The sequence below is a fragment of the Priapulus caudatus genome, unplaced genomic scaffold (genome assembly GCF_000485595.1).
Source record: "Priapulus caudatus unplaced genomic scaffold, Priapulus_caudatus-5.0.1 Scaffold702, whole genome shotgun sequence".
NCBI classification, from domain to species: domain Eukaryota; kingdom Metazoa; phylum Priapulida; class Priapulimorpha; order Priapulimorphida; family Priapulidae; genus Priapulus; species Priapulus caudatus.
In genome coordinates, this window is record NW_014577763.1 from 60,434 (window position 1) to 66,523 (window position 6,090).

Consider the following 6,090-nt stretch of genomic DNA (forward strand, 5'->3'; position numbering starts at 1 on the left):
TCTCTCTCTCTCTCTCTAGCTCTCTCATCCGATCTCTTGGCCTCCCCCTCTCTTCTCTCTGTCTATACCTCCGCGTCTCGGCACCGTGATCTGAGCTCTCACGTAGTACCACCGTTTCAGCCATGCGCATAAATCTAAAGCTCTGGAATCAGAGAATAAACTGAGGGAGACGAGCTTTGATCTGACGGACGACGGCTAGCCTGTGGCGCTGTGTGTGCGCAGGCGCGCCAACTATACGACAGCTACGTACTGCTTTCTGCCTGCTGCTGGTGGCTTCGATCGCGCGACACATAAAACGAAGATAACTTGTCTCGTCGTTCGACGATTAATGAAAACATTAGGAAGAGAGAGAGAGAGAGGCAGAGAAGAGAGAGAGAGAAGAGAACGAAGAGAGAGAGAGAGCGAGAGAGCGAGTCGTGGTGCTGTAAATGCCAGCTTAAGCGTGAAGTCCCATGTAACGCGTTCTCTCTTTCGAGTCGTTGTCGCAGTGCCAAGGATCTAATGCTCGCGTCGCGTGCGTGATGTGCTGGTGTGCGTGCCGCGGTCGTGCGTGCTGTGTTGTGTGCGGCGCGCTGTGTGTGCGTGCGTGTCTGCGTGTGGTGGCTGTGCGCGTGTGTGTTCTGTGTCGGTGTGTGTCTCGGCTGAGAACGTGTGAAATATAAAATCATACCTGCCCTACACTAATACCCAAGTTCCGTGTGCTTGAAGCGGTAAAATTGACTCTACAACAAAAGTTTACCAGTGCAAAACCATGATAGGTAAAATTAACAAATTTATCGTTCTAAAAGTGATTAGCAATTATATATTATCCTGCATATCAGCTTAGAAATCATTTAGACCAAAAATGAAACCGAATGGGACAAATAACAACATTCCATCCTAGCATATTTTGAAATAAATTCTCACGGAATGCTCATGCTGAAAGCATTTTGCAAATAAATAACAAAATCCCATGCTAAATTCATCGTCAATAAATTAGAGTTCCTCTCGCTAAAAGCATGTTTGAAATAAACTATTTCGAGCCGAATCAAACACAAAATCGGGAGATTTGATGAACTGAGTTTCTAAGCGCGTTTTCTCCGTAGCTGACTTGAGATAAAACGGTGTGTGTGTTTATATATAGAAGCTTGCTCTGCGCATCAACGAACGTTGTTTGGCTTGACAAGTATAGGTGCGACTCCTACCACACCCATCAAGTCTGCAAACCTGATAAGTAAATTGTGAGAACGTTGAGAAAGTTTAAGTCGCCACCCTGGCTAGACTGTAAGCACAGTCCGGTTAGATCGAGTAACCCACAGCGTCTGGGCTTTATAAGTATACTAGTACCACCTATACAACTTGCTTTCATATAATCTGAAATAGTACTGGTCCTGTGGAGATATATTATGCAGCCGACTCAGTTTTTGGTCACCTTTAATTTGTGGCAGACAAAAATCCCCGAGTTCTCTAAGACGCACGAATCGATAATTAGTAAGGATGAATGTGATTAAGCAGATGCACGTGTGTATCGTGTTAACCACATTTTCTTTGACAATTTACAATCGATAACTCGTGCGAATGCATCGAAAACCACATGCAAAGAACCGTATTCGAAAAACCAACGTAAATTAGTTATTTCTTGCGGGCCTTTGCTAATTTTTAGCTAATCTCGGTTTTCACGCCACACACCGATTCGCTCCGTTATAGTTCAGCTGGTAATCTTTAATCGAATAATTGTGTGTAGATGACAGAAAAAAAATTTTTTCATTGGATAAGAGCGCGCTACTGAATAATTCATACTTTTACTTATACAAGCGAGATTACTCTAATATTCATCTGCCTTCCAAGCATTTCTTATACGCAATTCTGATCAACATAACAATGTCATAATAATGAGATATCATAGCCGACCCAGCGCTGCCATACACAGTACTCAACGAGATATATTTCACCGCAGTCCATCGCACCCAGATTCAAGACTGATACAAGAGCACGTCAGTCCCTGCCTAGCAAAATACGAAAATTATCTCCTACTGGTGGGCTCTGGCTAAGAACGACAATGTATGAGCCTAGGTGCCACCACGTGACAGCTAGCAGTGATCCATTTTTAAGATATGCCATCACGCTCTACCTGGTCGCAGACCTCGCCTGTCGCGCGTGAATGGTGAGCAAGGTGCGTTTGCAGGGTAGATGGGAGGTTGGAGTCCCGGTGGGCGCAAGCACACACACAGCATCCACAGGCACTTGAAGCGTTATCAGTAAAATATAATGCAACTAAATAACATAAACTATTTACTACCCATATACTTAATGTTCTAACTTCTTTCAGCCTATTACATGCGACATTCCTGTAAATTCTCCAAATTCAGTCCAACTCATATAACAGCTGCCGCGCCATGCTCGCGGATGTTACTATTATAATAGTGTAGAACTATCTAATAATAACACTATATATATTAGTGTAACCGTGCAACAGTGCACGCCGGAAGAGCAATGGCGCCGCAGCTATATGTGGAGTCGTAGTGATTTGCACGAATTTACAGGAAACTGTCCATAATAGGTGAAAGATATATAGGAAACACTAAGAATTGATAGTAAATCATTTCGTATTAGTTAGGCATTATATTTATTGAAACTTTCAAGGCCTGTGCACACGATCACTCGATTTAATCCGGCAGGGAGTGGCGGGGAGGAGGATGGGGAGGGAATTTGTCGTCTAATGCTAAAACGCCTGTAATTTGTTTTGGTCCCGCGTAACGTAGTCTTACTCTCGCTCTCACACAAACCTCTCTCACTCACACTCACTCACAACAGTTTTTGCAAATTATCGCAGATCCGGTGCTGGATTCCCATTAACCATAACACCACACACTACACAACACACACACCCACACACACACACACACACACACACACACACACACCCACACTCAGCACGACGCACGCCGACGCCACACACTCACACCAACACGCACACCGCACACGCACACCGCAACCGGACAACACACCACACAACATAGCACACCACACCGCACATGCAGCGCGCCGCACGCACACACACACACGACACACAGCGCACACACACACACACCACACACAACGCACACACACACACACACACACACACACACACACAACACACAACCACCACAGCACAGCGACACACACACGATCTCTCTCTCGCTCTCTTCACACTCTCTCTCCACTCTCACATCTCTATCTCTAGTCTGTCTCCCTCTCGCCGCGTTCAGTCGAAAGACCTCTCTGTATTGCTCTCTGCCTCTAACGTCTACCTCAAGCTTTGTCCTCTCTCTTCTGTCGTCCTCGGTCTGCATATACCCTCTAAGAGGGCTTCCTGTACGTCTGACTTCTACCCCGTCTTTCCCCTCTACCTGATCTGCCTTTACTCTACATCTTAACCCTGCTTTCCCTCTCCCCTTATCTTCCTACTCTACATCTACCTGATCCTTTCCCTCTCTTCTCGCTCTGACCTAATACATCTATCTCTACCTCTGATTATAGCTATAAACGCTCCAACGCCCTGCCTCACACTACCAGGCGCCACGAATCTAAAGCTGGCATACACACTTACGGCGCACAGTAATTAATTATTCAATCTGCAAACCTACTACTAAATCTACGCTACCTGTCGACCTGCACTGTAAATAAGCACGCGGGCGTGCGACGTACGGTCTCGTGGCACGTCGTTGTTCCCTCGCGTTGTGACTCAAATCGTGGCGTCGCGTGGCGACGTGTGCTCCGTGCGAGTGCTGTAGAAATTCGTGATTGAACGAAGGTGATAATTCATCTAGCATCTGGCGAAATGAAAATGTTATTCACTCAAGTTAAATTTAGTAACGTACAGACGGATAATTGCTGTAGCTATCTTATCTTCTGGATGATGGTTCGCGGTTCCTTTTCGAATTCCACGGACGATCATGCGATTCTACAAGCTGCATCTGACTATGTCAGATGAGCTAAAAATGGGTTAATGTTAAAAATTCTTTTTAAATTACAGATCTATGGATTAAAAGCCAACCCGTTCCCACAAGTAATGACAGTAGGCATGAAAACTGACATTTCGTTTTGACGATCCCCCTCAACGTCCCGAATATCGTGACCGTACGTCAAGCGGTTAAGATTTGAGCCCAACTGTTGACGCACGGACGCACGGACGAACGCACGGCCGGACGGACGCACGGACGCGCGCCATTGCGATTCTACAAGCTGCATCTGACTATGTCAGATAAGCTAAAAATTATAGAGCGAAAATAAAACAGTAACCGTGTTTGTGCAAGGCAGTGAAAATATTGTTTCCCCACCGAGAACTCGATGGAGAGTCGCCGCATTAATATTTAATATATTGAAATTCGCGAGTTGTTTATAATTCATTCACATTCCATTACCCTTTTCTTCAGTGAAAATAGTAGTGATCATTTCGAGGAGAACAATATTGTAGCTTTCAGCGTTATTTTCAATTAAGTCTGCTTTTAATCATGCTACATGAAAAAAGTTCACTTGGTCGATGCTATTTTAGTAACGAGTACAAACTGTTTATTAAAATGCGCTGATTGTTGCCTGATATTAGGCGCAGGTACAATTACTTGTGATGGGTCTGGTTAAAATAACATATCCCACATTTTCTCAGATATCACAAAAGATGTCTATTATATGTTTAATCATTTCCATGATAAAAGGATTGCAATATTTCAGAATATTCAAACTTAATTGGATTATGCAAATATTTATGTGGCACATAAATTTTTTTACAGTTGAATAGTTTGAAATTAATTCAATTGCATCCTTTGAGTAATTTTACATTGTTAATTAATTATTTAATCGTTATTTTCCATAATCTTACATTCCAGTTGGAAAACTTGTGATACGCAAGGGATTACTAGATGTGGTATAAATAAACCATAAACCATTTTTTCAATTAAAAATTTCAACTTCAACTATAGCTACAGTTTTACCCCTAACTATAGCAATAACCTTAACCATCAAACCTAGCAATAACTTTAACCCTAACTTATACCGAACAGCAGCAATCAACTTTACCCTATCTATAGTAATAACCCCAAATTTAACTAGACAATAACACCAACACTAACACTAGCCATAACCCCAACCCTAACTCTAACAATAACAGCAAACCTAACTCTAACAATAACACCAACCCTAACTCTAACAATAACACCAACCCTAACTCTAACAATAACACCAAACCTAACTCTAACAATAACTCCAACCCTAACACTAGCAATAACTCCAACCCTAACACTAGCAATAACTCCAACCCTAACACTAGCAATAACTCCAACCCTAACACTAGCAATAACTCCAACCCTAACACAACGCCTATACGTCAAACACAACTCTAGTAATGAACGGCTGAGGAGGGTCTATGTCGCCCCAGGGTATACTGCCGCAACATACCCTCGAGTACGCGGTCGGTAACCGCACGTACCGCTGGTACTATCTAATATGCCGGCCGTAACCTCGCCTACACACTACACGGTCTAGAGGAGTCGCCTACCCCCTACTCCTAACCCTAACCAGGGGCGGATCCAGAGGGGGGGGGTCGAGGGGGGGTCGAGGGCGGGTCCGGGACCCCGGCCCTTTTTACACAAAAAAAAGAAAAATAGAAGCATACACACACGCCCGCGGTGCCACAGGCACGCACGCGGCGTGCGCACACACCACACAGCACACACAGCACACCACAAACACACTGTCTCTTATATTGTTTTGTTTAGCGGCCTAGTTTTTCTGATAAAGTTTACTTATATATATGTAATTGCGTTATATAAAACCTAGAAATTGGCAAAGAGGGGTCCGCAGGCGTCCGGGGACGGGTCTGACTAACATTTTTGGCACTTCTAGACATCAAAATTATGCTCAGATGCTTTCTCAGAATGCACCCAATTATAAAAACAATCCTCCCCCCAAGATCCCCCTAAGTGCCTTCGGCAGCTTTTTAAAACACAGAAAAAATAAGGAGAAAGGCCCGTTTTTTCTTCCTGGACACGCCCCTTCTCAAAAATCCTGGATCCGCTCCGCTGCTAACCCTACCATATCCAGATAGTTACCAGGGCACGTTCCGGCAGTACC

The 6,090-nt window shown here is 44.1% G+C and overlaps 1 protein-coding gene across 1 annotated transcript in view; it reads right to left on the reverse strand.

Annotated features, from left to right (window-relative positions):
* Positions 1-6,090, reverse strand: part of LOC106812929 (dihydropyrimidine dehydrogenase [NADP(+)]-like) — a 104,252-nt gene that overhangs the window by 8,505 nt on the left and 89,657 nt on the right. The gene's annotated exons all lie outside the window — the stretch shown is intronic.